Source organism: Dipodomys merriami, unplaced genomic scaffold (genome assembly GCF_024711535.1).
Source record: "Dipodomys merriami isolate MVZ:Mamm:240054 unplaced genomic scaffold, mDipMer1.0.p SCAF_13, whole genome shotgun sequence".
Lineage (NCBI taxonomy): Eukaryota > Metazoa > Chordata > Mammalia > Rodentia > Heteromyidae > Dipodomys > Dipodomys merriami.
Genome location: NW_027202604.1, coordinates 5,806,486 through 5,829,282, shown reverse-complemented (window position 1 = coordinate 5,829,282; position 22,797 = coordinate 5,806,486). Strand labels below are relative to the sequence as shown.

Sequence of the window (22,797 nt, the reverse complement as noted above, 5' to 3'; positions counted from 1 at the left end):
ACAAAATTATGAATGTCGGCAGATGGACCCTGGGCAGCTGATGAGAAAGATATCTGTCCTGTCACAAATGATTTTTGTGGGCCTTTTACAGATAGGTCTGGTTGTTCTTTATCTCTCTTCCAGTGACCACATATCCTATCCCACCCCCATTTTCTAGTCAGCATTTACTGGGAAATAAAAATACTTTTTATAAAAGATACGGAGAAAGGACAGAAAAATAATCTTCTGCTTTATACTGTATGTTGAGTCTGTTGCAATGTTAAGATGGTTGACTATTTTAAGACTTTTACTTCTGATTTGATATGAGGTCAGTATTAAAACCAGGTCAACACTGAATGTTTTTTTTTTGTTGTTGTTGTTGGGTTTTTTTTGGTGTGTGTGTGTGTCCTGAGACTTGAACTAAGGGCCTGGGCAACATCCTTAGCTTTTTGCTCATCATTAGCACTTTACCACTTGAACCATAGCTTTTAACGCTTTGGTAGTTTATTGGAGATAAAGAGTTTCAAGAGCCTTGCTGCCTGCCCTGGCTTTGAACCTTGATCCTCAGATTACAGTCTACTGGGTAGCTAGGATTATAGGCATGAACCAATAGCACCCAGCTACAACATCAAATTTTATGGCTTAAAGTGATAGTTCCATGCATTGAAGGTGAGAGGCTAGATAAAATGAACATTTTGTTTCCAACATTGAATGTGGACAGAATTTATTATTTGGTATGATTTTGTTGGCCTTATTTTATGTACAAAGATAACAACCTTAACTATTAATGAAAATGAAAATTTTACAACTGGTTATATTGATAGATAGTTGACAACTATTTTATGTAGAAAAACTTTTGATTAAGGCTTATTACGTTTGTAGTGAACTTAATGTGGTTCTTTATATGAGAATCCTGTACAGCATGTAAGCTTGAAATGATAATGTTCAAAGAATGTTTCACTTAAATAGAACAAATATTTCTCTGTGCTTAGTAAGACGGTTTCATGTAATATTTTTTGACATAACAAAGCTGTTTCAGATGTCAGATTGTTGTTTAACTTGTGATCAATTCATATAAGTGGATAATAGGAAATGAATAAAAAAACTCACTTTCTAGCATAGTATTTGTTTTAATCGCATTCTTACTTTAAAAAGTGTAGTATATTACATACATATTTGAACTTAATTTCCAAACTACTTTGCTTAAATTTTGACAGATTATTGACAAAATAATTACTTTGTCTTAATGAGTTTAAAGCTATTTTTTCCCCACTACTGGGTTGAAACTCAGGGACTTGCTAGGCAGGCAGGCACCCTACTACTTGAACCTTGCCTTAGCCCTTTTTGTCTTAGGCATTTTTTGAATAATAGTCTTGGGTCTCATATTTATTTTCAGGGTGGCCTTGGTGGCAGTTCTATTTACACTTTCTGCAGAGCCGGAATCAAAAGGAGAGTGTCACAGCCCAGCCTTATAATGGTTGAGATTGGGCTTGCAAATCTGTCCGCCCCCCCCCCCCCCCCAGTCTAAAAATGTGATCCTTCTGATCTCTGTCTGCTGTGTCTGTTCTGTTATTTTATAAACAGGTTGTAGCCCAGGTTGCCCACACAATCCTCCTGCCTCAGCTGATTTCTGGAGTTACTGGTGTGTACCACAATGCCTGGCTTAAAACTCATTTCTGATAAATCTGTGCATAGTATTGTACAATATAGATTATAACTTTTTTAGGATATTTTCTAATATCTTGGATAGTCTCATTTAGCTTTGACTACTAAGACAATAATTAAACTACTATTGTAAGCATGTACAAAACTTTAGAGATGGAGGAATGGAATTACATAATAGCTTGAATAGCTCGAATCATAGTTTGATTTAAAGTAAAAGTTTATAGTGTTATCTGAAATTTGGAAGTTTACTTTTTTTCATTGAACCTTGAGCCTTATTACTGGTTCACATGTGAGCTCTTTGTAAAGCAAATACATGTAATAGTTTTTGACTTTTATATGGGAGTCATACATAATGAACACTTCAGATAGCTTCAGGAAAGAATGTCCTAGTGTCATTAATTTTCTGGTTTATAGGAAATTTTCAAAAGCAGTTCACATGTCTGAAGATTGGCTAATAATTTTGCTGTACAAGGTAGACCTGCAATACTAGGGCTGTGGTTCCTTTTGTTGATTCCTAAGTAGTTGCTTGGACTGGGTCAGACAGAGAAAAGAGAAAGATCCTTTGCTTCATTTTAAGTGGTGCTTCCTTTGGTGAGTAAATGCTGTGGCTGTTTGGTAACTGGTGATGTGTCCTATATTTCCTGTGTGCTTATGCCACTTTTAATATTGTTTAGTATGCTTGTTAAGTGAACCACTATGGTCTTTGTATTGTTTGGTATCAAATATTTGGCTGGAGTTGATAACAAATTTGTCCCTCAATATTCCAAGAGAACTTAGAACATATTTCAATGTGCTACTAACTTTTGAAAGAGAAATTAGAACATAAAATTTTAATTTGTTTTATTTTTGACCAATGTTTATTACCCTCTCTTCTCGTCTCCCCCACTTATACTAGGGTTTGAACTCATGGTCTTGTGTTTGCTTATTGGCTCTCTATCACTTGAGTCACACTGCCAAGCCCAGCATTTTTCTTTTTTTAATTTATTTTTTTTTGCCAGTTCTGGGACTTGAGCTCAGGGCCCAGACTCTGTCCCTGAGTCTCTCTGTGCTCAATGGTTGCAACTTGCCAACTAAGCCACAATGCCACCTCCAGCTTTTGTTTATGTGGTACTGGTGAATTGAACCCAGGGCTTCATGCATGCTAGTCAAGCGTACTCTACCACTAAGCCACATTCCCAGCCTTAAGCCCAGAATTTTTGATGGTTATTTTGGAGATGGAGTCTCATAGACTTCTGTTACCTTTAGGTGTGATCCATTGACTATGTGGAATTAACTTATAAAAATATAGAAAAATAAAGCTGTTTGCCTAACAGGAGTCACTTTTCTTAGCAGTCAGTACATGATACCTGATGTCAGAGGAAATAATTTCCTTCATACTTTCTTTATGTGTTCCCTCTCCTCCAGTTCCCTTTCAGAACCCTGCTGCATGGTTCTGTGGACAACTGTAATTTGCTGTCACTGGCAAGGAACATCTGTGGGTTTACTTGTTTAGCAGTCACAGTGGAGAAGGGTTTTTCTCTGTTGGCTATCTAGTGTGAGTGGGTGTTGGGTGACTGTTGCTTTCCACTTACAGTGTGGTTTGTTCTGTTTTGCGGGGCCTTAACAGGCCTCTACCATCTAGTCCTGTGTCTGTCAGGCCAGAGATAGGACCTTGGAATTTTGTCGTCTAGTTTAGAAATCGGTGGAATCACAGAGGAACCAGCATGTGTTTATTCTGCATGTCTGTCAGTGTGCTATGTTAGAAACTTAGATTTTTATCTTTTACTACTAAAGATTAAATCTGGGACCTTGTGCTTGCTATGAGTGCACTCTACTACTTAGCTATACCTCTACCTCCCCTATGTGGTACTTCCTAAAGAACTTCTATAAATGATTTAATAGATTCAATCTTTCTTTTCTTTTCTTTTTTCTTTCTTTCTGCAATAGTGCGATTGAACTCAGAGCCTTGCACTTGCTAGGCTAGCACTATTCCACTAAGCCATGCCTCTAGTCCCAGTTTTTATCTTTTAGTATTTATTTTCAATTTCTTCTCACTTTCTTGGTTCTCAAATGAGATAAAAATGAAATATTGTTTTATTTTTGAAGCTGAATTAAAAGTTTTTTTTTTGCATTCAGCTTAAAGAGTAACTTAAACAGTTCAGACTATTATATATTTAAGAAAAAAATTATCATAAAATCAGTCTGTGGCATCATAGGTATGAAGAATTATATATTGAGTGAAATTTGTTATATACTTGAGTATTTCCTATAAATAACAGAATATATTTTAGTTGGCTTCAACTTTTACGTTTTATGTTGGATAACATAAGTGACCCAAGACATTTACAAGGGCCTCTGAAGATCCATAAATGTTTTCATACCACCTGCTGAGTTGGAGATGTTGAGCTTTTGCTATAGTAATTGCTTCTTCAATGCTTTGTGAACACTTAGCTGGCAGTGATACTGTATATGCTTACAGAGTTATAAATGGTAGAATCACTGTCCTTTATACATGACTGACGGTTGTGACTTTCACTATTATTCAGAAAAAACCAAGATCTTAAATCTGAGGATGCCAATATGTTTCGTTTGTATTTCTTTAGTATAGTTGAAAACTGGCATTTGGTGTCTAAAGAATTTTCAAATTGAAGCTTTTGTTACTTAGTCAATACTATTATAGTTTGTATGAGGTTTATGAACCTCATGGGAATGACAGAAAATCCTTAATACTTGAAAACTGTGACAAAGCCAAAATGACTAGCTTGAATTTTGAGTTTTTATTTAGGAAGCAAAGGATGATAAATAAAAAGGTAGGTAGAGGTAATTCAGTTATGCTAGTCGTTTGTACTTGGTATTTCTTTGGTTTCAAGATTCAGTGTTTTACTGAACACTGGCTTGCTTTATACTCTTCCTCTTTTTAAAACAATATTATTGAGATATAAGGTGTAAAATATTCTTTATACTTTCAGGTTTTATTGTATTCCTAGGGTTGCATAATCATGCTTGCTTTGTGGGTAAAATACCTTTTCACAGTTACTGCTTTCTTTTTTCCCCCATGCCCTAGGCAACATATACTTTCTGTCTTTAAAAAATGGTCTTATCAGGCTGGGAAGGTGGCTCAGTGGTAGAGCACTTGCCTTGCAGGCATGAGGCCCTGGGTTCGATTCCTCAGCACCACATAAGCAAAAAGAAAAAAGCCGGAAGTGGCGCTGTGGCTCAAGTGGTAGGGCACTAGCCTTGAACTGAAGAGCTGAGAGACAGCGCCCAGGCCTCCAGAGTTCAGGCCCCATGACCGGATACACCCCCACCCCCCAGAAAAAAATTGTCTTATCTGAGAATTTTTATAAATGGAATCACATAATATGTGGGTTTTTTTGTAAACCAAAACGTTTTCATTGTAGCATGTTACAGGATGCATCAGTATTTCATTTTTATAGTCAAGTAACAGTCCATTTTAATGATCATGCCACATTGTATATATCAACTTATCAATTCATGCATATTTAGCTTCTTCCTGTTTGGGGATATTGTGATTAGCATTGTTAATAAACATTTGTGTACAAATTTTTGACAAAACATTTGTTTTTATTTCAATTGTGTACACTCGAGTGGTAATTCATATGTTTAGCCTTTCGGAGAATTTCCAGAATGTGTTCTAAAGTGATTGCACTATTTTTTTTCCCCATGAGTAGGATATAAGGTTCCCAGTTTGTCTATAACCAAAGAAATAATATTGCTCAGCTTTTTGATGATAACCATCTAATAGACTTGAAGTAGTTGATTGTTTTGGTTTGCAATATTTTGATGCCTAATGATGATGAACATCATCTTTTTGTAGGCTTATCAGTTCTCTTTGGGACTATCTTTTTTAAAAGTTACCCATTTAAAAATTTATGTTGTCTTTTTATTGTTGAGTTGTTGTAAGAGTTTTTTTTTTATATATTTTGGGTATAAATCTGACATATCAGATATATGATTTGTAAACATTTTCTTCCACTCTGTGGTTGCCTTTTGCTTTCTCTGTAGTATTTTCTGCAATGCAAAACATTTTTATTTAATGGTGTTAGGGACTGAATACAGGATTTTGTACATGCTGTACATTCTAACACTGAATTATATCCCAACTCTTGGGATTTTGACTCAGTGCCTTGCTGCTTAGGTTGGCTTCATACACAGAACCCTCCTTTCTCTACCTGACAAATAGTAGAATTACAAGCATGCCCTACCATGTCTATTGAATTACCTGAATAACCCTGTTGAAAATCAGTGGATTGTAAATGTAAAAGACATTGCTGTACTCTGTTATTTTCCATTGATATGTATGTGTGTTCTTTTGCTTGTACCACACAGTCTTAATCACTATAGCCCTGTATTAAGCTTTGAGTCAGAAAGTGTAAGTCTTCCAGTTGGTGGTTTATTTTTCATTGGTGTCACCTTATTAATTCAAGCATTTTCAGCATGATTACTATATCACTGGTTATTTGTGGATGTATAGTTAAAGGGATAAAAAGAAAACGTACACACAAAACATACACAAAATCTTGTACTATTTTTGATTTTCATTTCTGAATTCTGTGAGGCAGATTTAGTCAGAACATGTTGAAGAATGATTTGGGGGGAATTACTAATTTTTAACCATAATCCTTTGTGTGAGCATGTATGTCAGTGTCACAGTGGGTAAAATACTTTTTCAAAGGTACTGCTTTCTTTTTTCCCCCATGCACAGTAAGTCGAACTAGGTAACTGATGTCCTGTATCTGGATTCAAACCCATGGCCTTGTGATGGCTGAGCTCTTTTGCTCATGGTTGATGTTTTACTATTTGAACCATACCTCCATTCTAGCTTTTTGCTGGTTATTTTGGAGACAGAGTTTTGAGGACTTGCCTGGGCTTGCTTCTAACCTTGGTCTTCTGATCTCAGCCTCCTTCCTGAGTAGCTAGGATTATAGGTGTGAGCCACAGATACCCAGGTGAATGATTTTTTAAAAAATACTCAGGTTTTGCACTTTAGTGTTAGATTAAGTTTTCTCTATGACTTATTCTGATTTCATAGCCCATTCTCCTGCAGTTCAGTTTTATACTCATTGAAGGCTTCATAGTAGACCTATACTTGGTCCAGCATAGACCAATCCTGCAGATCTGGTTAAGTCACTAGGAAGACATGAAGATGCTTAGTGAACCATGCAAATAGGACATGCTGTTAAAAAAAAAAAAGAGAGATCTTTGGTATTCATAAAAATCTTCCTTTCAAGGAGAAAAAACTTCTTTATGGAATGGGATGAACTGAGTTTTTGAAGACTGGTTAGGATTTGGAAAGGTAGAAAGAAGTAGGGATGGCCTCGGGTAAGACAATGTGTGCAAGCAGAAACATGAAGGTGGAAAATTTATAGTTATTTTTGGGACAGTGAGGTTATCAGATTGGCTTCTTTCTCATATGGGAAATAAGATTTGTTAGAGACTGTCTATAAAATAAACTTATCAATATAGATTATTACTAAAATATTGAATAAAAAGTGAATGGCATTACATTGTATTGTAGAAATTAATTTCATAATATTTCATATGGAGTAAGAATAGAGATGGAGGAGAAAAAAAACAGAATCAGCTATGAAAGCTCTTGCATGAATGACTGTTCTGGATGTGTACGAAGTAGAAATGGAAGATGTTTTTGAATTGGCAGATCTTGTTTGTGGGTTTTCTTTTCACTTTTGCTCATTCCCCTGAACTTTATCACAATATTTGTTTCTCTCATTTGGGCAGAAACTTTCCTTAATTTTTTCAAATCTTAGCATCCAGTTATTGTTCAGTGTGTCTGTGAATAAGTGCAATTAATTACAGTAGGGAGCTAACAGTCTTTGAGGCAGTATGTTAAGTGCTTTACCAGCATTTTCTCATTTGATCTTCATGAGTGTCATGAGTGAGGTAGATAATGGTTTTGACAGTTTTAAAGATGGGGAATAGACTTGGACTTAGAGAAAGTAAGTGCTACAACTGGAAATTAATCTTTGGTGTTTCTGACTTCAGAGCTGAGGTCCTGTGAGTGAACTAGAAGAAGGTGACAGATTCAGGTACAAGTGCTGAAGTGAAATCTTTGTCCAAGCCAACTTTCTGTGGAACATTTATTGTTTTAACAATTGCCATTTTGGTGTCAGCCTCAAATTAGCTTGTAAATGGAGCCAGACTTTGCAGTTTTGGAGGTATGTGGGAGGTAATGGAATTGTAGGTGTGGCTACATGAGCCAGAGCCTACCATGGAAGGGTAACATGATCTAGAATGAGAATGAGTGAAAAAACAGAACTGTAAGACAGAGCAGAATCAGTAGCTTGGTTCACAAATAACAGTAAATAGTGTTGTGATCTGCATTTATAAGCAGCTATGATTTAAAGTGGTAAAGCAGAAGAAAAAAATTATATTTCAAGACAGGGTAAACAAAGGAGTTACATTTAAGATTCTGTTACATTGGTTTCAGATTTTCTAGAAACATTTAGCATTTATATAATTAGTACTTTGCTTTATCATGTATATGTATATGTATATTATATATGTGAATAAAACCTTGTATATTTTACTCCTAATTTGAATGATTCTAGAGTACTTTTGAGACTTGCACATATCTTGGACTATCTCCAAGTGTCCTGAGTTATTACATTACCCAAATAACCTCATTATTGGTTAGCTTTACCTAGAAGGTAAAGTAGATCCAAAAGACAATATTGTAAGTAGCCTCCAATATTTAGGTAGTGTATTAACTTTATTTCTGATGGTTGGCATTAATGAGAAGTTAATAATTCATTCTGAAGTACATAGTAAGAATATAGAATATTTAAAAAGTACATTTTCACAGAATATGAATCCTAGATGATAATCTGAACATCTTCTAGTGGATAGTGTTTCTTTTTATACTCTTACTTGAATTCTCATTTCTTCCATGTGGTATCTTCTCAAATTAATTCCTTTTGCTGCTGGATTCGTTCCCCAACCCTCCCTCCCCCCAAGCCCCAATGAGGTGAACCTCCTCAGGGCTTAAGCTTGCCAGGCCTGGCTTGGCTTTCTTACAGTTTTCACTCTCACATTAGCTGCACTTACAGCCTTTTCCTGGAAGGTGTTTTAAATTCAGAGTTTAAATGGCCACTATCAAAGATAATGTCACAAAACAAAACATTTAAAATATTTGCTAAAATTTATTTTGTTGCCTTCCTCATAAAGCTCTTTAACAGTTCTAGTTTTGGGGCTCACTGGGTTGTGGGTTAGTGTTTTTTGGCTACTGACAGAATCTCTGAACAGAGAAATTATTTTGCTCAGTTTCTGATATCATTGTTATCCATAAGTCCATGTTTTCTAGTTTGCTATCATTTTAGAAGTAAGATGTTAGAGTGGAACACAACAAATTGGCTATAGGGTTTTTTGTTTTGTTTTGTTTTTGTCATGGGGCTTGAACTCTGGGCCTGGGCATTGTCCCTCAGCTCTTCAGCTCAAGGCCAGCACTCTACCACTTGAACCACAGCACCACTTCCGGTTTTCTGGTGGTTTATTGGAGATAAGAGTCTCAGGGACTTTCCTGCCCAGGCTGGCTTTGAAATGTGATCCTCAGATCAGATCTCAGCTTCCTGAGTAGCTAGGATTACGGCGTGGGGCATGAGTCACGGGTGCACAGCTTGGCTATACCTGTTGGGTATTAGTCACTGAAGATTTGGGTCTCAGTCTTCTCTGTGGAAGGTAGCTGGAGATGGATTTTTCAGTTTGATATACACTTATTTAATTAGCCAAATGGATTTGTATTTATCCAGTGTCCCTCTATAGTCAGCCTCATCAGCTAGGAATCCAGCGGATGAGTTTTGACTTCTTTGCAAAATAGAACGTGTGGTTTAGTAAGCACACTAGGTTAAGTAGGTTTAAATGGATATTTTTATGTTCATAATGTTACCTTACACATATGTGTTATACATGTTCAAGGACTATTGTACTTGATGTTCCATATAGTCTTCTGAAGAGTTGGGAAGTAGTAGAGCCTGTTGCCTTACTGATCTCAAGGAGTTAGGTTTTATGTGTTTTTCTAAGTGCTTAGTAGAATTAGGTCTGATGTAGGGTAGAATATGGCAGAAAAACATTGTCATGTTCAGAGACAAGAATTATTACAGGGTAAGAATAACTTCAGTGTTTGACAAATTACTTCACCAAAGATTAATAGAAAAGCCCTCAAAGTATTGGGGGCCTGAGAAATAGCAACATAAAAGTTATATTTATGAAAGAATGTTTAGGTGGGGGTATGTTCAGAAAACAACTGCCTTACTGAGTAATAAGATAAGCAGAATAAGGCAGTTTTGAGGCTATTCTAAGGATCAGCATGTGATCAGTACTATGTTATATACTGGGAATGAAATTATGAACAAGACTTTTGTCCAGCCTTTGTAGAGTTTATGTTCAACTGTGAGGGCAGATTGGAATTGTTATAAAGCTGAACCAAACCAAAACGGTGTCTTTATGAGGAAGGGAATAATAAACATGTATTAGTTACTGTGAAGAAAATAAACAAGGAGTGAGTTTTAGAGTGGGAATCTACTTTCAGATGAGTTTAGAAAGCTTTCTGTGGAGGTTACATTTGGACTCAGAACTAAATAAAAGATGTTGAGTTTATAAGATGTGTCAGAGTGTACATAATAAGCTACATATACCGAGGTTCTAAAGCAGAGACAGTCACCCACAGTGTTTTCTGGAGATTGATTCTGGAGATTGTTGATACAGAAATCTGGATGCTCAAGTCTCTTATATAAAAGGACATAATGTTTGTAAATTAGATAATCTTCCTTTATGCTTTAAATCATCTCTAGATTACTTATAAATACCTAGTATGATGTAAATGCTGTATAAATGTTGTTATACTCTATTGTTCAGAGTATTAATAGCAAGAGAAAAAGGGTTTGTGTTCAGTGCACACCAAATTGTTCTCCAAAATATTTTTTAGTTTTGGCTAGATGTGAACCTATAGATATGAACGGTCAGTTGGACACATGTTGTGATGTTCAAAGAGGCAAGGAAGAAGTCAAGAGATTGGTTGTTTGAGTCTGTGGGAAGAAATGGTAGTATCTATTTTGAGATAAGACCAATGGGAAGAAATGGTTTAGTGGACAGGATAGAGAGTTGTGTTTTAGATGTGTTAATACAGAAATGACTGAGATATCCAATTGGAGGTCTCAAGCAGGTAGTTGAACATGAGTTTGGAACTTGGTGAAGATCAAGAAACACCAATTTGGTGTTGACATCATAAACATACTTAAGCTTACCAGAATTTATAAACTGGTATCTGGAAAGAGTATATACACAGAGAAGATGATTCAACCCAACCCTCTGAAACCAGAGCATTTAGATATAGATGCAAGAGATAACAGCCAGCAGAAGAAACTGAAAGAGTTTGCCAACCAGGTGTTAGGAGAAAAACCAAGTTTCCATGAGGTTGAGAGAGAGACAATACCCAGTTCTCAGTGAGCACATCTAAATTCATCATGAATGAAATTATCTAGTGAATAATAATGTAGAATATCATTGTGTAATCACTTACTCCACTCACCAGGAAAGAATAAGTAAATAAAGACAGTCTGGTTGCACTGAGATTTCAAGAGTAATTTCTTTTGTATTACCTATTCAACCAGACTCTATAATTGGGCTCAGGAGGAAAGGCATTCTTTCCTCTTGGGAAGCATCTGAATGTTGGCCCATGAGGGGCTTACGAATGCTTTTAAGAACTTGTGCTCCCTCCCTCCCATGCTAAATACAGATAGTCGTGTATGTGTCATTATTTATAGACTTTTTCTTAATCTAGTGCATTTCTTACTAGAGATGTAATTGTTACCGATAGCATGTCAGTTTATATATGTTTGGATCTCATCTCATGAAACACATGGGATGGCTATCATGCTGTTCTCCATTTTTGCAACTGAGAAAACACTCTAAGGAATGTTACATCTGTAGAATAGTAGAGATTACCATCAAAGCCAGGTTGGCTTAAGTATGCTCTCAAATATTTCTTGTAGATGTGTGGACTGCCTATCAGTTACAACTGCTGGTTATGTACTGTTTATACAGAGGACAAATAGGAGGAGCAGAGTTGGGAAGCCTTTTTTACCCCTGTATACAGGCATGGCTTTGTTTTATTATTTCCTTTTAGATTTCAAGGTCTACCTCAAATACCTCAAATACCAATTTTCTCTGCCCTTGCTGTACTCAGAACACTTGTAACTGAGTTAGAGGCAGTTATTACACTGTGGTTTCTTCTAGGGAGACTGACTGGCTTACATAATGGATATAACCTCTTGGTTTAGTTAACATAATTTCTTCTTTGCCTTGATTTCTTTATCTGTAAGACACATTGAGTTGCCTGAGTAGGATTATATAAGTTAGCATATGTAAAGTACTCATAGTAGTGTCAGGCACTATACGGGCTTCATAATAGTATTGATACTGCTATAATTTAGATAGTTTCATGTATCTAGGTTCTTTTGCTCAAGGCTAGCATTCTACCACTTGAGCCACAGCTGACTGTGAACCACGATTCTCAGATCTCAGCCTCCTGAGTAGTTTCAATTACAGGCCTGAGCCACTGGTACCTGGCTGTTCTTCATTGGTTTTAAGGATTCATGGTGAAGGCATATAACATGAATGTGTTATGTTGCATATAATGGTCACCTTTTTTTTTTAAGTTATAAGTGCTGAGGCAGGAGACTCTTCATACCAATTTTTTTAAGAATGTAGACAATACATATAAGTATCTTGTTACTTGAGAGTGACCCTAGATTGCTTATTAGCCAGTATGTATTGATAAAGGCTTTGCAATTTTATCTGTATGTGGAAGTCTTTATTAATAACACCTGGGCTTCTATCAGTAAAAGGAAGGTTAAAAATTCCTTAGGAGATAGCATTTGTTATTTTATCATCAAATTAACTAATTAGTTTTCATGTTTGCAAAACTCATTAATTGGGGTTATGTTTATCATTAGCTCAAATATTTTTCTTAAAAATGTAACCATAATTTTATACTCAGTGTGAGTTGCTTCATTCTCATTGGTATGTCTTAGTATGTGAAATAAAACTTGAAAGGTTTAAGTTTGTACTTACACTAAAAAAATATTCTATATATTACATTTGCCAGCAGGATCTTTAGTGCATTTGTTCATATTCTTCAGAAGATGAACTTAAATTCATTTTGAAACTCTCACACAAATTTCAGAGGGAAAAAAATTTAAAAAAGTTTTTTAGTCTTTTCTAGTTTTTCTTTTTTTAATGATGCAGATCAATGTCCTATGAACACATTCGATGTTCATGGGTAGCTTGGCATTTTACTCAGTCCATTCACCAAGTTCTCAGTGTTGTGGAGTCATGCAATGTGTCTGAAACACACCCCTTGTTTTTAGGCGTTTGTAATCTTCATTGTTAAAAAAAAAGCTGCTTGCTTTAAGTAATTAGAGAAAAATACTGCAAGTTAAACAAAGTGTAGTATACTAGTGACTCATTCACCTTTTAAGTATTTTTTTCTTATTGCGTTAAACACAACAAATCAAAGAAAGGTTGGACAAATGGGATTGCATAAAGTTGCAGAGCTTCTGCATGGCAAAGGACATAGCTAGCAAGATCAATAGAAAGCCCACGGATTGGGAGAAGATCTTCACTAGCCATACAACGGACAAGGGTCTCATATCTAAAATATACTTGGAACTCAAAAAATTAAATCCCCCAACAACAAATCCTCAAAGAAACAACCACCCAATAAATAAGTGGGCAAAAGAGAAACTTCTCTGAAGAAGAAAGGATGGCCAATAGACAAATGAAGAAATGCTCAACATCCCTAGCCATAAAAGAAATGCAAATCTAAACAACATTGAGATATTACCTCACTCCAGTTAGAATGGCAAAAATCAAGAACTCTAACAACAACAGATGCTGGAGGGGATGTGGACAGAAGGGAACCTTACTTCATTGTTGGTGGGAATGTAAACTTGTTCAACCACTTTGGAAAGCAGTATGCAGGTTCCTCAAAAGACTTCACATAGATCTCCCCTATGACCCAGCAATCCCACTTTTGGGCATTTACCCAAATGTTTACAAACAAGACCACACTAAAGCTACCAGCACAACAATGTTTATTGCAGCCTTATTTACCATAGCTAAGATATGGAACCAACTCAGATGCCCCTCAGCAGATGAATGGATCAAGAAAATGTGGTATATATACACAATGGAATTCTATGCCTCCATCAGAAAGAATGACATTGCCCCATTTGTTAGGAAATGGAAAAACTTGGAAAAAATTATATGAAGTGAAGTAAGCCAGGCCCAAAGAAACATAGGTCCCATGGTTTCCCTTATTTGCAATATCTAGTATAGGTATGAGTCAAACGGAAAAGGTCAGATAATGTGATGCTAAGAAAATGAACCCTTAGATATGTATTTTAATGTTTTTTTTCTTTCATGCATGTGTTTCTAACACATTTATAAGATTACTTCTTTGTTGTTTTGTATGTCCCTCCCCCACAGTATAACCCCTGCTTTCACTATATTTGATGTCAGTATAACTTGTGGAGGAGATGGGGAAAAACAAGTCATTTAAGGATATAGGTGGACCTGTTGCAACAATGAGAAGTACAAGTTGTCATGTCCAAAAGGAGCTATACAACGTTGGTGCGGGGGGGGGGGGGGGGGGGATGGGGAGGAGGGGAAGGATTGGGATTGGGATTGGGAGTGGGGATGCTGGGAAGGGATGTGAAGGGTAAACAAAGGAGGAGGCTGCAATGCTTGGTAAGAAATGTATGCATTATCCTGCCCATGTAATTGTAACCCCTCTGTACAGTATGTTCACAAATAAAATAAAATTAGAAAAAAACATCCAGGTGCTCATGGTGAAGGCCTGTAATCCTAGGTTTTCAGGAAGCTATATAATGTGGGTAGGGACCGGGCGGGACGGATAAACAGTCAGGGAGGGGTGACATTGTCCAAACAGAAATGTGCTCTTTACCTGACATAAAACAGTAACCGCACTCTGTACATCACCTTTATACTAACAATTTTAAAAAATAAAAAATTTAAGTAAAAAAAGAAATTGTATGCTATTCATGCTCTAAACTTATTAATTTATTTATTTGGTGGTGATGATGGGGAGGATACTTGGGATTAAACCCAGAATACTGAGCAAGCTAAACATGTGCTCTACTTCTGAGTCATATTCCCAGCTCTATCCTCTAAACATTATGTCCATTGAAGGCAAAAGACAAGTCATCACTCCTGATGACAAATGCCCAGGCCCCATTACAATATCCCCCTACAATGTCTAATGAGATGGTCCTTTTGGAGAAGTTAAGTCATAAGACATGACGATAAAAATTCATTTAGTTTTCGTCACAAATTACCAGATCTTTAGAATATAATATTCACCCAAAGAAGCCAGGCACAAGAGTACAAATCTTTATTCCATTTTCCAAAAATTAAACATAAAGGCAAAAAAATAATATGCAGAAATAATGTGGGAGTGTTGATGGAGTAATATTTACATTTGACTTTTTTTACTGTGGTAGGATACTTTTCATAAGTTTGTTAACCAATTTTGGTTATTTATAATCATAAGAAACTTGAACTAGGTTTTGTGAAGCATAGCTATAATCCCAGGACTCAGAGCCTGTGGCAAGCTCCAAAACAGCCTGGGATATATAAGGAGACCCTGTCTAAACAAATGAAACACACACACACACCCTTTATAGCATAAAGAATCTATATAAATTTGTCTTTATTTTTTTCTTTTTCCTTCTTCTTTTTTTGTTCTTACGTTTCTTCTTTGTCTTTTATCATTCTTGAAACATAATATTATATTTTATGTTAAATCAAGACTGTTTTGCTTAAAAGAGATTATTTTGCTTAAAAGAGATCCATCAGCTTTTCCTTCTTTTTTATATACGGTTTTGTAGAAATTTAGTAGGACAGAAGCCAGTTGCATTTATTTTCTCTGCATTATGTGCACAAGAACTGAAAGAACAATAATTGGACATAAAATTGATTCTGGCTCGTGGATTCAGAAATATTAGTGTTTCGCTGGTGAATTTCAGAAGTTCACATCATGGTGAGCAGAGAAATGGGGGTAGAAGGATCCTGAGCAAGACACAAGACTTCAAGACATGGCTCCATAGCATCCCTTTCACTATTTCCCAACATAAGCCATCAAATTATGAATCCATCGTGTGATCAATCCTTTGATTGCAAGTCAGGATAAAGATTCTTGCTCATCCAGGTTTATTGCCACAATATTTACAATGGTCAAGTTGTGGAAACAGCCCAGATACTCTACTTCAGCCCTCTGCAACTCTACTTTGTGGTATTCAATGGGGACCTGGCATAGGAATTTGACATAGTCTCAGCCACACAGGTGCTGGGTAGCAGGGACAAAAATTGCCGAATCCAGGTGGACTTGAACATTTATCTGGAGGCTGGTAGCTTCCTGCTAGGACTATGCTCTTCCTTCTGCCTTGGGCCTTCCTCTGTCATCCACTCTACAACAGGAGAAACTCAGGCTGGAGATAGGTGGATGGAGGAGCAGAGGATACCCTAAGGATGAGCGGACCCAGAGAATGTGGGACAATGGAATTCTACTCATCTGGTAGAGTAATATTTTGTCATTTGCATGCTTTCTTCTGCAGTGCCTGCCTGCTCTTCATAGTCTCTTCGGGACTAGGAATTTGTTGTCAAGGGCATCACAAATGAAGTCATTTTTTCTAGCTGGTTTAAATAGATCTTTCAGATCTGGGTGCTGGTTATATCTTGTTTGGAAAACAGAGTTTCTTTTGTGGTTTGGGAAGTGAACTCAGGGCCTCATGCATGCCAGGCTGGTGCTCCACATATTTTAGTGTGTAGTACCTTTCCTTTCCCTGTCAGCTTCTCTTTAGTTCTCCTTCGTGACTACCCGGTGAAGCCTGAGAAGTCTCCTCTTCCTTGTTTGCCCTTTTCAGTTTCAAATGCATTTAGAAAACTATATTGAAAAAACTGCCCTCAGAGATGCTTCAATCTGACAAAATTTGTAATCATCCTGGACCCTTTTCACCAAAATGAACTCTCATCCGAAAGAGTAAAATGAACTTTCAATTTTTTTTTTGGAAAGGACATGTCACCCTACATGTACTAAAGATGAGTGGATCAAGAGAATGTGGTACAATGGAATTTTACTCATTTGATAGAAAGAGTAATATTATGTCATTTGCAGGACAATGGAAGATGCACCTAGATCAAATCATGTTAAGTGAAGTAAGCGAAGATCGGAGAGACAAAGGGCTCACATATGTGGAAGCTAGATCTAAAATACAACTATTCATGTTAATATATACAGGTCTCAGTGCATTTACACACAAACTGAAGGAGGGTGTAACTCCTCTGAATAACGGAAGTAGTTTATCAACGTGAATAGCAGGAAGAGGAAACATGTTTGTGGGGGAAGCCAATGAGTGGTCCAGGGAAAGGGGAGGAAATGCACTGCAAAAAATGAACTATGTAACTTGTGTGTAGGGAAGGACAGGGGGAAATTACAAAAAACAAAGGAATGGATTACATTGACCAAGAGGCATTGGACTCATAACCTGACTTGTAGAATTGTAGCACCTTTGTGCAACTACTTAATAATTGTTTCAAAGGGTAGGAAAATGAAAGAATGAGGTAATTTGTACTCAGTGGTAAAATGTGGGACCAGAACCCAGGGACTTACCACACTCAGTGGCAAAGTAATAACCAAACACTATCCAGACATAGAGTGGTCATATGAATATTGAGATAGCTTATCACAGAAAAAATTATTATAAATGCTAAATATGGAATACTTTATGGGTCAGACATGCTGGTAGGCATTTTGAAAATATGTCCATATGTACTTTTTGTTTTTCAGTACTGAAGTTGGATCTCAGAGTCTCATGTTTGTTAGGCTTCCTTGGCTGGTGCCTTACCACTCAAACCATGTTTCTAGGCCCGTTAAGTGCTGTTGATTTGGAAATGAAGTGTCAAAGACTTCTATGCCCAGCTGGGCTTTGAAGTAGGATCCTCTGGACTTAAGCCTTCTGAGAAGCTACAATTATAGGTATATGCCACTAGAAGCCTGATAGAAACTCATTGTTTTCCAGTCCTGGGGCTTGAGCTCAGGGCCTGGGTACAGTCCCTGAGCCTCTTTGTACTCAAGTCTAGCGCTCAACCACTTGAGCCACTGAGCCACTCCTGGCTTTTTCTGAGTAGCTTATTGAAGATATGTTGCACAGACTTTCCTACCTGGGCTGACTTTGAACCCATAATCCTCATATCTCAGCTTCCTGAGTAGCTAAAATTACAAGTATAAGCCACCAGCACCTGGCAGAAGATGATATTTATCAATGAAGTTTACAATACTTTGAAACTCAACAGGATTAAGTGATATACCCATCCTTACAAGGTAAAAGTGCTTCATACAGAAACTGATCCAACTTGCCTTCAAAGAAACTTTTTGCCCCTTTTATAATATAATAATGAGGTTAGAAGGGCCTTAGGGGCTGGGAAGGTAGCTCAGTGGTAGAGTGCTTGCCTCGTATGCATGAGGCACTGGGTTCGATTCCTCAACACCACATAAAGAGAAAAAGCTGGAAGTGGCGCTGTGGCTCAAGTGGTAGAGCGTTAGCTTTGAGCTGAAGAGCTGAGGGACATTGCCCAGGCCTGGAGTTCAAGCCCCATGACCCACAAAAATAAAAGAAGGACCCTAAAATATGCCTAAGTGTGGATATCTATTATGCATACCTGATAATAATAAAAAACAACAGCCCACAACAGCTGTGACAACCTCTGATCAGAGCTGAACCATGGAGATGCTATTCAATTCTGAGGCCACTCTGTTCAGCATTCCACATATTTTGGCTTCCTTGTTTCCTCATTTTAATCAGCAAGGGAATATACTTGGAAGCAAAAGCCTCAGTTTCTTAACTATTATTATCCACCTGAAGTCATCAGTTCTGTTTATTACATCATAATCATCTCCACTTGGCACCAATTGTGCATTCCCAAAGAGGAAATTATGATTTCAAGTGAAGACGACGGAATGGGAACAGATGTGATACTAAAAGAGCGACATCCTATTATCCCGCAAATGTACTCCATAATGGAGAGCAAAGGAGAAGAGATCAGAAGGCACTTTCATATTTCACAACACAGGCTGTTCTAGCAGTAGGATTGCATTTCAATGGAGTGATCTACTGAAGTTTCGATATACCATTTGTGCTCAACATTTATATACTAGAGATACTGCAAAGTAAGAAAATTGATAGCAAATGCTTTGCTGTAACACCTGCAATCACCTCTAGTCTCATCATTCTACACACATCCTGTTGACCTTCCTTACATATATTGACACTTCCATGTGGTTCTTATTCTTGTCTCTCCTCTCTTGCATGGCTCTCCCTTCAAAGATTTTCATAGACCATCAGAGCCTTTAACTCAAGGGAAGGAACTGCTGACTAGGCGACTTTATAATGATTCCAATTGTTTAAAAAATGGATATTTGAGGTTCCTAGGCCTGTGAATCACCACCAATCCATTCGTAAAAGCAGGTGTTACTCACTTAACATGTGTCCAATAACATGCATGAGACAAAATACCTGGAGATGAAAGATTGTTTCAGTCATACCTGTGAATCCTAGCTACTTAGGAAGTGGAGATCTAAGTGTCATGGTTTGAAGCCAGACTGAGCAGGAAAAGTCTGTGAGACTCTTATCTCCAATTAACTGCACAGACAAAACCAGAAGTGGAGCTGTGGCTCAAGTGTTAAAGTACTAACCTTGAGCAAAAGAGCTTGAGATCAGTGCTCAGGGCATGAATTCAAGCCCTAGTACCAGGATATACAGAAAAAAATGACTGTCCTAAGAACTCAAGTATCTCATAGTAATATGAGGGAGGTACATAAGGTTAACAGTCAGTCACAAAGTAATGCAATTACTGCTATACCAGAGTTATTCCCTGGGTCTGATGGAACTTTGGTGTAAATACAAAGAGGCCAGATCAGACTTACCTGGGAAATATTAAAAAATGAACTTAATCACTGTTTGAAAGAGTATAGAGGTCAAGAAAACACAGTTATAGAAAGGAACAAGTAAGAATTTATCTGTTGGTTATGGATGAGTCAGATGATGATAATGATAAAAGACAAGTTCAAATGAACATTTAAATCAATAATAAAGCACACAGATGTTAATCTCATCTCTAGAGTTACAGATAAAACGTTCCTAAACTAGTCCTGCTGTTGCTGTTTTGAATGCTCCATAGGGGCCAGCCTGGAGAGATCCAATCTGTTTGCTTCTCTGTAAGCTGACCTCTTAACGTGCTTTGAATATCCTTATGCTGTTTCTATGCCAACAGAAACATCCGTTGTCTTTTCTGTTCCTCTCTATACATCTATCCCTCATATGTCGATCCAGTGTATTACATTTCATTAATTTAAAAATCATCTTCATAACAAGATGATGGCACTTCGAGTCCCTGGAATGACATACTATATCCATATATTCTACTCTCATTTAAGGGAAAGGATTGCAGGAGGTACTTGCCTAATGGGGCAGGACCCTTGATGGTCATATTAGAATTTGGCATATCTCTTACAAGGTTTATCACATGGTTTTCTCCTAGGAGATACTCATATGTGTTTTTTCATTGATAGAAAATACGCGTTACATAGCCTCCAAATGTACTTTCATTTTAATGTACTTATTCATGTAAGAAATGCATATGTGATATTTGGTAGTAATAATGTAGTTCAAATATTATGTAGGGTTTTATTCATGATGCTTCCCTGCAATCAACATAGGCAATAAAAACACAAGCAGCTCTATAAAAAATATTTCTTATTAAAATTGAAACAGGAATAAAAGCATTTTACTGGACATCTATTATGTCTGCCTATAGAAGTATGAATATAAGTGATACATTACAGTCATCCTAACACCCATTCTCACAGTATGGAATACAGGACAATTTCATGAGTCTGTCTGGTTGAGAGAATAATACAGAATAATACAGAGTCAAGGTATAAATGGGAATCAGGATTCTTGCCAACTATCTGGGAAAATACCTCATAACGACCTGAAGGTACTTAGCCACTGTATTCCTATTAATATGAATTTATTCATATTTACCTAATGCTGGCCTATCTGAAGATAGGAACGTTAAGATTTATTAAAACTTTATTTTACTTTAATATTAGAAGAGCTTTACTGCTGAGCACTGTTGGCTCTTGCCTATCATCTAGCTATTCAGGAAGCTGAGATCTGGTAATCTCAATTCGAAGCCAGCCTGGGTAGGAAAGTATGTAAGACATTTATCCCCAAGTAATTATCAAAACCATGGAAAGAGCTACAGTTCAAGTGACAGAATGCCAGCCTTGAGCTAAAAAGTCAAGTCAGAGCAAGAAGCACTGAGTTCAAGCCCCAGTACCGACATTGGGCTGGGGGAGGAGAAATAAAAAGAGGAAAACAGAACTTTTCCACACACTGCTGCATAATGTATCATGAAGGAAGGGGTAGATAGCTTTATAAAGAGCAATCAACCCCAGCCTATTAAATTCTTCTCCTGGAAGGAAGATGTGCATTACAGATTTTCAATTTGGATGACTTATTTCTTAATAAAGATGCATAATATTTTGACTTAAAATAATTGAGGGAAGCTGAATTTTTAAATTTTTTCATGGTTTCACTTGGGAAAACAACACAATATGGAGATTCCTTCAGGAGACAAATGGGAATGCATTTAGCATGGGCTGTCTTCCATTAGCAATGGCTGTGAGGAAACAATGGAGCCATCACGGAATGGCTGCACACTGAGAGATTCTATGTATTAAAGATTAAAAAACATGCCAGAGGCAGGAGCTAGGACAGATACATTGGGATTCAGCTCAGAGAGTTCATTGTTATGACAGAGGGAACTTAACAGAAATCAAGTATTCAAGTCGCAGAAAAGTGATGCTCCAAAGATTATCTCAAATATCTTCCTACCTGTAAATACCCACTCATGCCATGGGTGACCTTCCTTCTTCCTGAGACTATTCTTGCTTTTTAATTGTTTTGAGCAAATCACAATTAAGCCTTAACCATACTTCACATTTGTGAGTTCTTTGTAAATAATACTGCTTATTTCAATGCAGTATGTACAATAATTACTTCTTGCTGAGGTTTTCTTTCAGAAAGAGTACTACAATAGAAAAGTGACTTTAACCCTCTCTCTCTCACACATACACACACATATATACAAGTAGGCTTTTAGCCTGAAATATGAAAAACTATAAAGGGTTAATTGTCAGTTCTTTTATTTTAAACTGTTTAAAAATTAACTGCTGGTGGCTCATACCTATAATACTAGCTACCTAGGAGGCTGTGATGATGATCACAGTTCAAAGCCAGTCACAAAAAAGTCTGTAAGACTCTTATTTTCATTTAATCAACAAAAAGCAGGAAGTAGAGCTGTGGCTCAAGTGGTAGAGCACTAACCTTGAAAAGAAAAACCAAGGGAGAGCATGAGGTCCTTAGATCAAAGACCCCTTATCTCCTATCTATCTATCTATCTATCTGTCTGTCTGTCTGTCTGTCTGTCTGTCTGTCGTCTGTCTGTCTGTCTGTCTATCTGTCTATCTACCTAGCTAGCTAGACAAAGACACATGCACACACAATTACTACAAATGAGTACAAAATGCAGAAATTAAATTTTTAAATGGGTGAAAGTTTTGAATTGGCTCTTTACCAAAGGGAATATAAATTGAAATTAAACATAGAGTATGGACAACCTTATTCGTAATCAAAGCAATGCTGAAAAATCCATGATCAGGCATGGTGTTTGTGGCTTACATGGGTAAATCCTAGCTATTCAGAATGCAGAGACCTGAGGATCCAGGTTTGAAGTCTTCCTGGGCTGAAAACTCCATGATACTTTTATCTCCAAGTAACTACAAAAAAAAAAAAAAAAAAAAAGGAAAGAAATGAAAAGAAAAGAAAGCCATGAGTGCAACTGTGGCTGAAGTAGTAACATGCCAGCTTTGAGCAAAAAAGCCAAGTGAGAGTGTGAGGTCCTGAGTTCAAGCTCTAATACCAGAACAAGATTAGCGAGAACTAAACACTCCCAGATTCTGAAGTTCACAGCCTGTAACAAGACCTCCCACAC

The 22,797-nt window shown here is 37.0% G+C and overlaps 1 protein-coding gene across 1 annotated transcript in view; it reads left to right on the top strand.

The window, feature by feature from the left end:
- The window catches only part of LOC138824644 (uncharacterized), a 73,399-nt gene that overhangs the window by 20,791 nt on the left and 29,811 nt on the right, over positions 1-22,797 (top strand). The window lies entirely within an intron of this gene.